The sequence below is a fragment of the Macaca nemestrina genome, chromosome 13 (assembly GCF_043159975.1).
Source record: "Macaca nemestrina isolate mMacNem1 chromosome 13, mMacNem.hap1, whole genome shotgun sequence".
NCBI lineage: Eukaryota > Metazoa > Chordata > Mammalia > Primates > Cercopithecidae > Macaca > Macaca nemestrina.
Genome location: NC_092137.1, coordinates 107,326,716 through 107,343,353, shown reverse-complemented (window position 1 = coordinate 107,343,353; position 16,638 = coordinate 107,326,716). Strand labels below are relative to the sequence as shown.

General features: G+C 38.5%; 1 protein-coding gene across 12 annotated transcripts in view; it reads left to right on the top strand.

Annotated features, from left to right (window-relative positions):
- Positions 1-16,638, top strand: part of LOC105471812 (acyl-CoA oxidase like) — a 382,094-nt gene that overhangs the window by 280,500 nt on the left and 84,956 nt on the right. The window contains exon 14 of one of the 12 annotated variants that reach the window (XM_071077114.1): positions 6,051-10,983. The exons of the other annotated variants lie outside the window; for them this stretch is intronic. The gene's annotated coding sequence lies outside the window, so the exon portion shown is untranslated. Of the gene's footprint in view, positions 1-6,050; positions 10,984-16,638 lie in introns of those variants that run through there. 12 annotated transcript variants of the gene reach the window in all.

Below are 16,638 nucleotides of genomic sequence, written 5' to 3'. Positions count from 1 at the left end.
CCAGGGGTTAGTACTTCAATATGTCCTTTTGGAGGACACAGTTTAACCATAGCAGCAGACAATGCTAAAATTAAAAAATTACAATGGCTTCAGAGCAAAAGTGTAATCCAGGACCCTCCCTGAAATGCGTAATCTAAGGATGAAGCCCAGGACATGACTGCAAAATTCTTTAAGAACTGAGAAAGATCAAAGGTAAGTCTGGAGTCACACAAAAGGCCTTCTGAGTTTACAAGTGTGTCTTTCAGACTCTCTCAATTATACAATAAAGCTTCTAGGAAGCTTGAGGGCATCCTCTGTCAGCCTTCTCAACACCCCCAAGGGCCTATGTCAAAGAGATTTGTGGGTGTGGCTTTTGTCTAATGGAATAAACTTCCCCAAAGATTCACAGGAAATGCACAAAGTTTTTAAGAGAATTATATCAGCCAAAGATCTTTCAGCTTGTACTGAAAGATACAGAGACAATACAAAATGAATAGAGCCACTAAGCTTCTACAATCAGGGAACAAGTGGAGAAAAACAAAACAAAACAAAAAAACCTAGCTACAAACAAGTGCTCCTTTCATGAAAAAGTCAGGATGCCTCAGAGGGAAGAAGCAAGAACCCAGAGGGTGGAGCCAAGGGTCACAGAGAATCAAACCGCCTGGGTATGCATAGGAATGTGCCCTCATTAAGGAACTTCCAACATTTACTCAGCTGGATGTCAGAATTTATATGGACCATTGACTCCTGCATTATTCCCATGTTCCTCCTTTTGGAGTAAGAGTATATATAGCAGTTATCCTGTCCCGTCCCACCATTGTATGTTGGAGGACAAATAACTTGTCTCCTTAGTTAACAGCCTTCAAATGGAGAGGATCTGTACTTAAGGAATAATACCTGAGGAGGCTTATTTGCACCTAGACTGAATTTAGATGAGGGAATTCTGGACTGTGAGCTGATGCCGTAATAAGGTGAAATTTTTGTGGGCCTTCGAAGCTGTATGTTTTTTAGAGGAATGTGAATCATTAAGGATGATTAGGATGGACTATGATAGCCAAGCTCCAAGACAGTCTTCAATGATCCCTGCCTCCTGTAGTCACACCCTCATAGAGTGCCCACATTATATCGTTGAAATTGTCTTAGTCTCTGTCTCTCTCTCTCTCTTTCTCTCCCTCTGTCTCTGGAAGCCATGTCATGAGCAGCCATTGTTGCAAATAACTGAAACTTACGAATGCACTTGGAAGTGTTTCCTGTAGCCGTAACCAAAGCTTCAGAGACTGCAAGCCTGGGACAGACAGTCAATAACTTGGCTGTCATCTCATGACAGAATCTGAGCCAACCATGCAACCAAGATATGCCCAGGTTCTGAACCCTTATAGACTGTGTGAGATGATAGTATTTTTTTGCTGTAAGATGCTAAATTTGGGTATAATTTGTTACATAGCAATAGATAACTAATATAGCATCCAAAAACAAAAAAACTGTTCAAAAGTTTTGGCATTGATAATACACATTTTTGAAGCAAAATATAAAGAGGAATTACAATATTTTTCAACCAATATTTTCATTTAATAATATAATGTGGCTATCTTTCTATGTCAATAAGAACATGATTGCACAAGGTACTGATGCTTCTATGTTTTTAGTTATATGGACAAGGTCATAATGAATATTCTTAACAGTATGGCTTTCAGTCTTTACATACTACAAAATTGTTCTTACAAATGTTGAACCAAATTGTACTTTTCCTGCATGGTATTAGGGTCCACATTTCTCCACTAACACTTTATTTCTCCAACTTTCTACGATTTTACTGTTAGGGTTTAGGAGTCTATCGTCTTCTTTTCATATTTTCATTTTATTTTTTTCCCATTCCCCCTACCCTCCATATTTTTATTTTATTAATACAGGTTAAATGCTTGGGACAAGAAGGGTTTCCAATTGCAGATTTTTTCTGACTTTGGAATATTTGCATTTTACTCGTGAGCATCTCAGATCTGAAAATCTGAAATCCAAAATGCTCTAATGAACATTTTCTTTGAGCATCAATCATGTCAGTGCTGAAAAACTTTTGGATTTTGAAGCATTTCAGGTTTCATATTCTTGGATTTAGGATGTTCAACCCATATTAGAAAAATAGGTCCACTGTAAAATATCTACCTTTAATTTTATTTTCAGCATGATATTAGAAGCTCTCTGGTACTTCTTAAATATTCAGAAGTATTTTCTGATTATAGTTGTTCTCTGTCAGAGACGAAATCATTCATTTTTTTTCCTGCGTGTATTTCCTGATTTCAAGAGAAGAAAACATTTACACACACATGAGTGTGTTTCCCAAACATAAAATAAACGTTAGGCATGTGGGGTGGTGAGCAAGATACAAGGGTTTTAGAATCACAGAACTAGGCCGGGCACGGTGGCTCACGCCTGTAATCCCGGCACTTTGGGAGGCCGAGGTGGGTGGATCACGAGGTCAGGAATTCAAACCCAGCCTGGCCCACATGGTGAAACCCCGTCTCTACTAAAGATTAAAAAAAAAAAAAATTAGCTGGGTGTGGTGGTGGACACCTGGAATCCCAGCTACTGGGGAGGCTGAGGCAAGAGAATTGCTTGAATTCAGGAGGTGGAGGTTGCAGTGAGCCAAGATCGCACCATTGCACTCCAGCCTGGGCAACAGGGCGAGACTCTATCTCAAAAAAAGAAAAAAAACAAATCACAGAACTAGCTTTTACCACTTCCAAGGATGTATTAAGATACGATGTATTTTAAAAAGCACTAAAAATTATAAACCTTGCACTTGTGTTAAATATCTCGGTTACTACCATTAATGTAACCATTTTTATGGTCAATTCAAATAAATATTCATTAAGCACAGATAGTTTTCTAGGACCTGGCAGGGGAAGACCACAAAGATTTTGAAAATATGTTCTTGCCTTGAGATAAGTCCACCTCTGGTTTTAGCCTAAGGCGAAAGAAAATATGTGCTAAATTAAGGCAAAACCTACAAACTTAGAGGAAAGAATACGGACTTCTGCATTTTAGTTTGTATTTTTGGCCCAGCTCTTTGCTCAGCTAGCTGTACGTTGGCTCATGTCTACCTGCATTAGATTGGTGTATCTTGACATAAAATGATTCTGTTTAGCAATTTGAACATCTGACCCAAACAGAGTCTGGGCAATAGTCTTTGGACAGTGTCCAAGAGAGGGTGATTTCATCTAGAATTCGGAGATCGCCTAAAAATAACCCTGTGATTTAGTTCAGAATCTTTAAATTAAAAAGGCAAAAACACAAGTGGGTTTTCTCAGAACCCTGCTTTTCTTCTCAGCTTTTTAGTAATCGTCTTTAATTTTCTTCAAAAGCACATTTTACTTTAGAGATGTGTGGCCAACCCTTCTAAGCACATGGGAAGCCCATTTGCCTCTCACCCCTGAGCAAGTGAGAAGGGCTAGCAGTGCATGGTCAGAGTTGGAGAGTCGAGAAGACCACTGAGTTCTTGTGGAAGAATAAGCCTTTGCAATCATTTGATAATGCATTCCCCTGCTTAGTATAGCCAGAATTTCACTTAAAATGGAGCCAGGAAATGCCCTTCCTTCAATGTGTCGCTGGCCATGGAAGGAGTCCAGCCCCCTAGCTTCCCTTGCCCCCGACTCTCCAGTTTTCCAAAATCTTGTTACAAACAACTCGTCATCACAGTTGCTGCATGATTTCGACATCAGTGGGAAGGAGAAATAAACCAATAAACAATGGCTTGTCATCCAGGAACCAATAGGAAAAAGACCAATAGGATGTCCACCAATCAGGGATCTTGATCCAATAGCTTTGGTCAGGTGGTAGCTGGTAGATCTAGAGGAACTTGGAAATGCCATTGATAATGAAACCAGACAGAGAAAATCCATTGCTGCTCAACTTACAGTGCTCTGAGACGTTGAGGGTCAGGACAGAGAATGGAGAGTGATAGCAGCCACTCTGTGTTTGTTAGGTTTTTAGAAGCCAATACAGTGCCCTGAATGGCAGATGTTTTACAACAATCTCATGGCACAGAAATATCAATTCTGGTAGGGACTTTTGTAGTTCTATGAGGTAAGTATATGGAGAAAAAGATAGATTCTCAGTAATCAATCTGTTTAACAAATTTCTGTTTATTTTCAAATGTACCTAACAGAAATTGAGCAGATGGAAGGATGAGAATACAAATGGACTTAAAATAGTTCTAATTCTCCAAGGGCTGATTCCTGTTTTGTCTCTCATCACCTGTGGCATTCTCCCACCACACTGGTGGTGCCCCCCACTTCAGGGTGTATAAGTTTCACCTGGAAAAGACTAATTTTCAAAATCTGATACAGGTTGCCCTCCATCACACTGCCAGGCTGAGTCCCAAGCAAAAGGCAAGTCATTTGCAAATGAACATCATTAATGATTCTCAAAATCCAGGGGCAGTAAATTCTTTGGAAATAACTGCTCTAAGTTATTTTTCCTCATTCAGATTTGGAGGTTTGGATGGAGAATGGGTGGAGGCTGGAAATAAGATTATTAGAAACATAACTTTCTAGAGCTTCCTGTATAGAAAAATGACTGCCGCCCACAGTTTTTATTGTTGTGGTCAGCGTGCAACCTGACTACGCTTGTGTGTGTTTGACTTTAAACCTCTTAACTTAGATATTTAAAACATAATAAACCACAGTACTTTTGTAAACCCTATCTTTCTAACAGATGCCGCCTATTCTGTTATAGTTTTAGACTGACAGTGTCTGTGCTCAGGTCACCTGCTTGGGGTTTGGAGTCTCACCTTAGTTCTCTTCTGTGGGAAATGCAAGCTGTCTGTGTTGGCAATTAGGTGGCACACGCATATCAAGTGCCTTGGAAAATCACCAACAGGATGTCCACCAATCAGGGATCTTGATCCAATAGCTTTGGTCAGGTGGTAGCTCGTAGATCTAGAGGAACTCAGAAATGCCATTGATGATGGACTCAGACGGAGAAAATCCAGTGCTGGTCGGTTTGTACTGCTCTGAGATGTTGAGGGTAGGGGCAGGGAACGAAGAGTGAGAGCAGCCACTCTGTGTTTGTTACGTTTTAAAAACCAATACAGCAGTCTAAATGACAGATGTTTTACAACAATCTCATGGCACAGAAATATCAAGAGCTTTATTCCAGAGACAGATCATCAAAGACAGGAAATAAAATTAGTAACCAGATTTTCTGAGCTCATAGTTTCCATAGAGCTTGATGCATCTTCTTATTCCTGTGGTTGAGTTGAGTTAGGAAGATGACCTGATGGAGGGGCTGTCTTTGTATCTTCAGAGCGTCAATGGCTGCCTGTGCAAAGGTCACCTCGTGTAAAAGTGAGGTTCCCTCTTTGCTCACTGGGACTCGAAAGTCCTGTATAGGGGGAACATATTCCCATTACTCAGTGAGAGATTAGGGTTAAAACACTGAAACTCCAGAGGTAGGGAAAGGACGACGTCATAGGAAGCTATGCGTGGTGGTTCAGGAAGGGATAGCTGGCGGTCTGGGGAGACCTAGGAGTGTATAAGCAGAAACATCTATGGCTAATGGTAACCACCTCCCAAAAGTACAGTGCTCCCAAGCCTTAGCTTGGCACTTCCCTCTTTGTTGTGGCTGGTCGTAGGAATGTTCTTGTTTTGTTTTGTGTTGTTTCCCCTCTTTTTTTTTTTTTTTCTTTTTTGAGATAAGTCTTGCTCTGTCACCCAGGCTGGAGTGCAGTGGCGCGATGATGGCTCCCTGCAGCCTCCACCTCATGGGTACAACCTATTCTCTTGCCTCAGCTTCTCAAGTAGCTAGGATTACAGGTGTGCACCACCATGCCTGGCTAATTTTTGTATTTTTAGTAGAGATGGGATTTTGCCATGTTGATCAGGCTGGTCTCAAACTCCTGACCTCAAGTGATCTGCCCTCCTCAGCCTCCCAAAGTGCTGGGATTACAGGCATAAGCCGCTGCACTGGGCTGTCTTTCTCTCTTTTTTACTGCCTAACAACCCAGACACCAGTTAATACTAGGAATTGCATTTTCTCTTTTTCCTTCACTTCTTTTTCCATCTTTTTTCTCATAGAGAGCATCCTTAAATTCTCTTCCTAGGGAATCCTGTTGTGGAAGAGAATGGAAAGGAAAGAAGGAAGGGGAAGCAAAGATAAGGAAAAGGAAGAAGAAGTTACACTCCTAATAAGTATGTGGAAAGTACAGTCATTCCCATGGGCGTGTGAGAGCTGGAAGGGACCCTGGGAGTCACATAGTGCAACCTACTCATTTACAGATAGGCAACCTAGGATCGAGAAAGCTAATGGTTTCTTCAAGGCAGTACAGTCACCAAGGGCAAAGATAGAACTGATATTTGAATATGCACATACCCTATTTTTCCTCAAACTTTTACCTATTATTTTTAGTATCCATCAATGAATCTTTTTGGAAACAATTAATACTGTGGTGTTGGCCTAGTGGGGATTTTCTGTTTTCCTCATTCCTACCACTTTATTAATTGGAAGCGTGAGTTGTCTCTTCTCCCCCAGTTATTTATTTATTCAATTAGTTATGATTTATATCAGCATGCAGTCACAGATATTTATTTTATGCTTTGGGTTACAATCCAATATTATCATTTATTTATTTTCTTGCTCAAATTGTTCCAAGCTTTAACATTGAGAGCTCCTTCAGGTTGGCCCCTATGTCCCTTTGAAGTGCCTGTATCCTTTTTTGAGTACTTCCTTACTTTATTTCTCATCTTGTAGTTTTCCTGCCAGTCCTGTAGTCAATCATTTCTCCAAGGAAAGCTGGTTCTTCTTCCTAGAGAATGGTATTTAAAAACCAACATCTGGTCACTGGGTGTGCTCGTTGCTACTGAGTTGTTGCTGCTTCTAGGCCTACCCAAAGCTATGAAGTAAACTCACATATATTAACTCACACATTTGCACACAGATCTGGATGCATGTATATTAGAAATCATGAGTTTATACTGATAACTCTGATTCCAGTACAAACAACAGGGCTTTTTTCTAGCCTACCCTCTCTCCTATTTCAGACGTTCTCCTCTGAGAAAGTGGAAACCTGGCTTTCATTGTCTACTATATGTTTACTTATTTGCTCATTCCCTGTGTACACACCAAGTAGTTTCAGGATTGCTAAGTCATACGCTGATGAGAGAACAATTTACTAACTAGAATACAGTATTTTTCTTAGTGAATTTAACCTTACAGTATCTAGTCAAAACGGTATTTCCAAAGTTTCTTTAATTAGCCCTTTTTTTCCTCCTCCCTTTCGTGTGGTTTTGTTGTTTATAACAAGTTAGGTTCATTTGTAACTACTTGCATTTTACTTTGGGTTTCCTCTATATCCTGGTTGCTTTTAGTTAATCATTTTTTTTTTTTTGGCTAAGTGAAATATTGCTAAGTTTCTAACATTCAATGCTATACGCAAAAGTGTCAACTACCCCCTTTCCATCGCTTCCCTTTTTTCCCATACACCCCATGTAGGTGGCAAGATATCTTTAGTTTCTGGGTTATCCTTCCTGTATTTCTTTCATTTTTGCAGCCACGGAAGAATCTACATTATGGATATACTGTAGCTTACTCCACCCCTCTCTTGTGTATTTAATCCTTCCTCCCAACATTTGGTCATTACAAACAACGTTACAGTGAATAGCCTTATTATATAAATTTTAGTATTGTTTGAATTATATCTTCAGGATAGGTTTCTAGAAATATAGTTGTTAGGCTCAAAGGTAAGTATATTTGTAGTTCTTTTAGGTATTGCCAAATTCTCCTCCAGAGGATTTGTACAGTTTTCATTCCACTGAGTGAAGTCTGTTTCCTCAAAGTCTCATCAATAGAATGTATTCTCATACTTTTCCATTTTTGCCAGTTTGATAGGTGATCAATGGTAACTTCATGTAGCTCTAATTGTGAGTGCTTTTGAACAGTTTTTCGTCTGTACAAGGGCCATTTTAGTATGTTTTCAATGTATTGTCTGCTCATATTATTTTTCCATTTTTCCATAGGGTTTTGGTATTTGGTCCATCAATTTTTAAGAGTACTTTCTACATTAAGAAGTGTAGCCTTTTGTATATTGAAAAAATTTTCTCCCAGTTTGTCACTTGTCTTTTGACTTTGTTCATGTTTGCCGTGCAAACTTTTTAACATTTTTTAATATAGTCAAATGCAGTAGTCTATTTTTTTATTGCATCTAGAGTCTAACTCACAGTTAGAAAAAGCCTTTCCCTTCACTTAAGTTAAAGATAAACTTATTTCATGAAAGCCTCAGTATTGTTTTAGGAAGTCAGATAATGGAGTTTGAGGCCAGGCATCGTGGCTCACGTCTGTAATCCCAGCACTTTGGGAGGCCGAGGTAGGCAGATCACTTGAGGTCAAGAGTTCAAGACCAGCGTAGCTAACATGGTGAAACCCCATCTCTACTAAAAATACAAAAATTAGCTTGGCTTTGTGGCGTGTGCCTGTAATCCCAGCTACTCAGGAGGCTGAGGCAGGAGAATTGCGTGAACCTGGGAGGTTGAGGTTGCAGTGAGCCAAGATTGTACCACTGCACTCCACCCTGGACGACAGAGCGAGACTCTGTCTTAAAAAAAAAAAAAAAAAAAAAGAAAGAAAAAAAGAAAATGGAGTTTGAGACTGCCAAGATTAGTGAAAACAAAGGAGGAACATCCCAAAAAGAAAGAAGCCACAGAGAGGGAAGCTTCACAATACATGTATGAATACCACTCAAATCCATGACTGATCCCTGGAATATCCATGAGTAGATAAGATGCTAAAGAGCTCAAGGGTTTTTAAGTTGGACGGTTTAAAGAGCTGAACAAAGAATTCAACTGTTGCCCACCACACGGGAGTCAGAATTTTTAGTCTGAATCTGTAGTTAGAGGGGTGTGGTAAGCTCAATGGTCTTTTCATTGAAATCCCAGAAGGGCCATGCCTTAGGAGTAAAACTAGGTCTCAGGAAAAGGATTGCCTAAGGACTGAAGCTACAACCAAAAGAGGCTAAAGGCAAGCCAAAATATATTCTTCCTGACAAAGCATAAAATCAAGCCTCTATAAATTCAAGTTTATTTGCTAGTGTTTTAACTGCAACCTAGATTAAGACTCAATACCCTTTAGAGGACGTCAACAGGATTTGGAGTCAATAGCATTATTGCGTCCTGTAGATAATTAAATATTATCAGGTATGGGAAGAAATAGGAACACATGATCCACAGTCAAGAGAAAAATCATCAAGAGAAGAAGACCCCAGAATTCCCAGATACTGAAATTAGCAGACAAGGGCTTTTAAAAAATATGAATTTATTAAAGAATAGGTGGAACATATGAATGAAAAGGATGAAGAGAGAGGAAATTTGAGGAGATTTTTGAACTATGTGAAAAAGGAAACCAAATGGAAATTCTAGAATTGAAAAATACAATAGTATTAATAAAAAAAAATGATTGGGATTAACAACACGCTGGGCAAACAAAGAAAAGTGTCAGTGAACCTGATGAATAGAAATCATTTGAACTAAAGGACAGAAAGAAAAATATTGATAAAATAATCAGAGCCCCCATGACCCGTGGGGTAGTAACACATACTCCAACATATATGTAATTGGAGTCTAAGAAGGAGATGAGAGAGAGAATAGCATAGAAAAAGGATTAGCCAAATATTTTTAAAATTTTTATCAACAATGACAGCACATAAATTAAAGATTCCAGCAGGAGAGGCTGAAAAACAAACAAATATAAAAATAAGAGCACATCATAGTATAATTGCTGAAAACTAAATAGAAAGAATAAATCTTAAAAGTTAGAAGAGAACAAAGAACATTAGATGCAAGAAAATCATGGTAGAATGATGGTTCACTTTTCATTAGAAACTGTATAGCCAAAGGCCAATTGAAAGATATCTTTACCGTGCTGCTGAAAGCAAAAAGGAATCTACCTTGACCTCTGAATCCAGCTGTGTGTGTGTGTGTACGCGCATTAAAATGAAATAAAAGCTTTTTCAGTAATAGAATTTGTCACCAGCAGACCTATACTACAAGAAATGCTAAGGAAGGTACTTTAAGCTAAACGAAATGAAAGTAAATAGAAAATGCAGATCTAAAGTAAAGAAGAACACTGAAAATGCTAAATATATAAGGAAATATTAAGCACTACTTTCTTTGTCTTAAGGTTTTTAGAATTCAATTGACGGTTTAAAGCAAAATAATTACAATTATTTAGGGTTTATGGCATCTATAAAAGTGAAATGTATGGCAACAATAAAAGGTTGTAGTGTAAATGGAATTATGCTATTATAAGATTCTTACATAATATGTGAAGTAGTATAATATTAATTCAAGGCAGACTGTTATAGGTAAAGACTATATATTGCAATATAGGAGGTAGACTGAGGCAAAAAGGAAAACCCTTAATCTGAAAGAAGACATGGAAGAAGAAACAAAAATCAAAGGAGAAGGACTACAAGTAGCGGTAAGATAGACTTATACCCAACAATATCAATAATTACATTAAATGTAAATGGCCCCAACATTCTAATTAAAAGGCAAACATTGTTATAGAAGGTTAAAAATAAGCAAGGGCCTTCTATATGCTTTGAGTGGAAAGACAAGGACAGGAAAAGATGTAGCATGCAATTACTGAGCATGAAGGAGACTGTATTAATATCAGATAGAGGAAACTTTAAAACAAGGAGTGTTGCCAGGGACCAGGAACAGTGGCTCATGCCTATAATTTCAGCACTTTGGGAGGCTGAAGTGGGCAGATCGCTTGAGCCCAGGAGTTTGAGACCAGCCTGACCAATCTGGCAAAACCCTGTCTCTACTAAAAATACAAAAATTAGCTGGATGTGGTGGTAACACACCTGTAATCCCAGCTATCTGGGAGGCTGAGGCATGAGAATCACTTGAGCCCAGTAGGCAGAGGTTGCAGTGAGCCAAGATTGCACCACTGCCCTCCAGCTTGGGCAGCAGAGTGAGACTCTGTCTAAAAAAAAAAAAAAAAAAAAAAAAACAAGGGTGTGTTACCAGGGATACAGAAAGTCATTTCTTGATTATTAAAGGATAATTTCATCAAGAAGACAAAATAATTCTAAACAGGTATGCTCCATAATAGAGATTAAAATAGATGAAACAGAAATTGACAGAATCATGGAGGAAATAGACAAATTCAGTAGTTGATGAAATAAGTAGATAAAAATGTACTATGACTATAGGCATACCTCGTTTTATTGTGCTTTGTTTTATTGCATTTTGCAGATGTTGTGTTTTTTACAAATTAACAGTTAGTGGGAACACTGTGTTAAACTGACCTTTTGGTGTCGTTTTTCCAACAGCATATGCTAACTTCATGATTCTGTGTTAGAATTTTTTTAGCAATAAGTAATTTTTTTGAGGTACATACTTTTTTTAGACAACGTTATTGCACACTTAGTAGACTGTAGTGTAAATGTAACTTTTATGTGTACTGGGAAACCAAAAAGTTTGTGTGACTTGCTTTATTGACATATTTGCTTTATTGCAATGGTCTGGAATCAGACTTACACTATCTCCAAGGTATGCCTGTATAGAAGATGAGAACAACACTATCATCTATTTCAGTCTTCGTGATATTTGTAGGCATTTATTGAAAACTATACCCAGAGCTACAGTGTTAACCATAAAACAAATCTCAATAATCTTTAAAAAGATTTAAGTAACACAGAGTGTATTCTATGTTGACAATACATTAAATTACAAATTAATAACAAAATGATATCTGGAAAGTCTTCCAAATATTTGACTATTAAGAAACACATGTCTAAATAACTTGTGAATAAAAGAAGCAATCATGAGGGGAATTAGAAAATATTTTAAACTGAATGGTAATGAAAACACAACATACTAAATTTTGTGAGGTGCAGTAAAAGGGATCCTTAGAGGGAAATGCATAGCTTGAAATGCTTATCTTAGAAAATATTTTTTAAAAGATTTTAAATAAATGATGCAAGTTTCTACCTTAAGAAGCTAGAAAAAGAAGAGCAAAATCAGTAGAATAAAGGTAACAATAAAGATGAGAGAGATAATGAAATAGAAAACAAACTGTAGAGAAAAACAATAAGCCTAAAGTTCGTTCTTTGGAATGTTTATTAAAATTGCTTGATCCCTAACAAGACTGATCAGGAAAAAAAGATAAAGTACAAATTAACAACATCAAGAGTGAAAGAGCCGATATTATAATGTCATAACGCATACTACAGACATTATACAATATGAGAATATTATGAACAACTTAATGCAAATAAGTTCAGTAACTTAGAATAAATTCCTGGAAAAATACAGCTCTCAAAAGCTAACAAAAAAAAATGGGGGCCAGGGATGGTGGCTCATGCCTGTAATCCCAGCACTTTAGGAGGCCAAGGCATGTGGATTGCTTGAGGTCAGGAGTTCGAGACCAGCCTTACCAACATGGTGAAACCCCATCTCTACTAAAAATACAAAAATTAGCCAGGTGCCGTGGCAGGCACCTGTAATCCCACTGCTCAGGAGGCTGAGGCAGGAGAATCACTTGAACCTCGGAGGCAGAGGTTGCAGTGAGCTAAGATCACACCACTGCACTCCAGCCTGGGTGACAGAGTGAAACCCTGTCTCAAAGAAAAAAAAAAGAAAAGGAAGATCTAAAAATGTTAAATGAATTTAATTTGCTTTTTATCTTTTCTTTTCTTTCTTTTCTTTTTTTTCCCATAGCAATGTTTCAGTCAAAATGAATTTAATTTGTAAAGAACACATTCCCACAAAGAAAGCTCCAAGTCCGGATGGTTTTACTGTTGAATTCTATCAAACATTTACAGACAAAATAGTATCAGTCTTACATAAAACTCTTTCAAAAACCAGTGTAAGACTGATAACCAAAATTAATAAGTACAGTACAAAGAAAACAATTACAAAACAATATTCTCCATGAATATAGGTGAAAATACGTAATAGAATACATCATAACAAAGTGGTGTTTATTATAAGAATGCAGGGTTGGCTTAATATTCAAAATATGTCAATAAAATGTACAATATTAACAAAGGAGAGAAAATCTGATTATATTATGGGGAAAATATATTTGATGAAATCCAACATGAGCTCATGATGAAAAGTCTCAGCAAAGCAGAAATAGAAAGGAATTTCCTCAATTTTTGGAGAGCATATCTACAAAAGAACCTACAAAAAAATATACACATTTTTCTCCTAAAGACAGAACAAGGCAAGAATGTCCAGTTTACTACTTTTATTTGACATTGTATTGGAGGGCCTAGCCAGAGCAACAAGACAGGAAAAAAGAAATAGAAGACTTTACCAAACAAAACAAAACACTGCCAGAACTAATAGCTCAAAACAGGGCTACAGGATACAAACTCAATATCCAAAACAAATTTTGTTTTATATGTTATCAAACAATTGGAAAATAAAATTTAATTTACAATATCAACTAAAAACATGAGTTTCTTAGGAACACATTTAATAGTAAAACCAAAACATGCAAGATCTGTACAGTAAAAATTACCGAACACCCAAGGAGTAATTGAAACAAGCCTAAGTAACTGGAGAAGTACACTGTGTTTGTATATGGGAAGACTCCACATTGCCATAATGTTCATCCTCCTCAAATTAGCCTGTAGATTCAGCACCGTTTCAAGCAAAATCTTGACAGAAATGTTTGTAGAAACTCACAAGCTCATTTGACAATCACATGGAAATGTGAATGGCCCAAAATAACCCAAACAACTTCAAAAAGCGTTGAAGAAATGTAGAGGGATTGTACTACCTGATTTCAAAGCTTGTGTTAATGCTTCAATAATACAGACACAGTATTGGCATCAGGATAAACAGAGATCAATGGAACACTACAGAGTCCAGACATTGACCCACACATATATGCTCACTTGATTTTTTGACAGAGGTATGAAGGAAATTCAATGATGAAAATAATTTTTTAATAGTGCAAGAAACATCTAGATATCTAAGTGGAAAATAAATTAACTAAATTAACTGTGACCTTATTTTCTGCATAATACACAAAGGTTAATTTGAGATTGATTATAGATTTAAATGTAAAAGGGAAAAACTATAAACTTCCCAAAAGGAAACATAGGAGAATATCATTGGGAAGTTGGCATAAACTGAGACTTCTCAGAAAGACACAAAAAGTACTAAGAGGTAAATTAAATCTTGATAAATTGAATCTTTTCCAAAAGTAGACATTTTTCTTCTCTAAAAGATAGCACTAAGAACATACAAAGACAAACCATAGCCTTGGAAAAATTATTTGCAATAGCTGTATCTGGCAAAACACTTCCATCCAGAATATATAAAGAACACCTACAATGCAATAATGTATAGTTACAACCCAGGAAGAATTGCCCAAAAAGCTTTAAAAGATACTTCATAAAAGAATATAAAAGAATGGTTAATGAGCACATGCAACTTTGCCTAATTTTTATTAGTCATCCCAGAAATGGAAATTAAAACCACAATGAAACACCATGACACACCCACTGAAATGATTAAACTAAAATGATTGACAACACTCCATCCTGTCTATGCTACAAAGCAACCAAAGCTCTCATAATGGCTGTCTGAAATCTAAAATGGCAATCTCCACTCTGGAAGGTAGTGGCAGTTTCTTATAAGGTTAAAAGTACACCTATACTATGACCCAGTAATTCCCTTCCTAGATATTTGGCCACAAGAAATTAAAACATATTCTCACAAAAAGACTTGTACAGGAATGCTCATAACAGCTCTATTAATAATATCCAAAAACCAGAAACAGGAAGCCAAATGTTCAACATGAGAATAGATAAATAACTGTGATATATGTCATACATTGGAATACTGCTTGGCAGTAAAAATGAATAAACTACTGCCACATGCAACAACTTATGTGATTTTAGAAATTACGTTTAGTGAAAGAAGCCTGACACAGAATAGTGAATACTGTATAATTCCATTTATGTGCCATTCAAGGTGGGGTGAAATTAGTTTTGTTTTTGTTTTGTTTTGTATTGTTTTAGAGATGGGATCTTACTCTGTTGCCCAGGCTGGAGTGCAGTGGTATGATCATAGATCACTTCAACCTTAACTTCCTGAGCTCAAGCAATCCTCCTGTGTCAGCCTCCTGAATAGCTAGGACTACGGGCATGTGCCACCACGCCTGGCTAATTTTTAAAATATTTTTGTTTCAGTTAGGGTCTCACTGTGTTGCCCAGGCTAGTCTCAAACTCCTGACCTCAAGCAGTCCTTCCTCCTTGGCCTGCCAAAGTGCTGGGATTACAGGTGTGAGCCACTGTGCCTGACCCCAAACCAGTTGATGGTGATCTGGTGTTCACAGTCCGAGGGGAGACGGTGGTACTGCCTGGTGGGGGAGTTCAGAGAGGATATAGGAAATGTCCTGTATCTTGATCTGGGTGATTCCATGGGCCTATGCACATGTAAGGACTCCTGGAGCTTTAAACTTAAGACTTATGTGTGCTACACATCTGACTGTATGTGTTTTCTACTTCAGTGAAAACATTTACAATCATAACTTAAACAGGTCCTCAAAGCAGTCAGACAGATTGTTTGCATTATAGGTACTTTGTCTTTCATGTGAAAATGGAAATTTAGAAATTCAGAACAGGCTTCAGCTGCTGAATCTTGATACACCTACTTGGGGAAGAAGCAATGGCTAATGACAACAGCTCACACTCACCATGTATCTATCCCGGGCCAGGCCCCGTGCTAGGCACTTTTCAGTGTCACATGGAAAAATGGCAGTCGGTGCCCAGGCCAGCCAGCAGTATGGAATCCAGATAGCAGGGTGACCGACAGATGGGGGGGGTGATCTATACCAGTGGCCAGGGTCACAGAAGCCTGGGAAGAGGCTAGCAGTGGAGGGCTGGCCTTGAACACAGGCAGACGGGCCCTAGAGAGGCTGGAAATTCTATTCACTGAAGAGGATGGACCCCAGGAAGCAGGGGCCCAGCAAGGTGGTGAGGTAGGGCCAGTCATGAAAGTTGGGCAAATCAGCCAGCAAGATAAGGGGACAAGACAGAGCTCAGTTTCAGAAACAGGCAAATCAATGGGGACATGTGACGAGCTCTGGGCTCATGACTGAAGAGCATACAACTGAAGTGACATTTTCTAGCTTACCCTTCACCAATTGCTAGTGAGTTTGACTTGGTGTAAGTGACTGAACACCGTACTACTGTTTCTCGAAGTTCCCCCTGATTAGGGAGCAGACTTGCCCTGGGGTGAGGCGTTACTGGAGATGTTGGTATTCGGGTGTGCAGAAATGAGCCTGTTATTCCATTTTGCCCTGTCTGCACAAGGCCAGAGGGCAGGCTCTCGTGGTGAGCTGGGATCACAGACATTTGCTGAGTTCCTGCCATAGCGAGGAGCCGTTCAGAGCCCATTGTCTTGCCACATAACCAGCAATCTTACTGCAGAACTGAGAAAAGGGAGCCCATAGAGTTGTCAGACCATACGCCCTCACCATTTCTGCACAAGCCCAGCAGCGGCAGCAGCTTCCTGCCGCCAGCAGCACAGCAGGATGGAGACATTTCTGCCACTAGAGGCCAAGTGGGGAGCAGCGGCCTTTATTGGGAGGACGCGTTTAGAACCAAGCATGCAGGTGACATGCATGTTTAGGACACAGCAG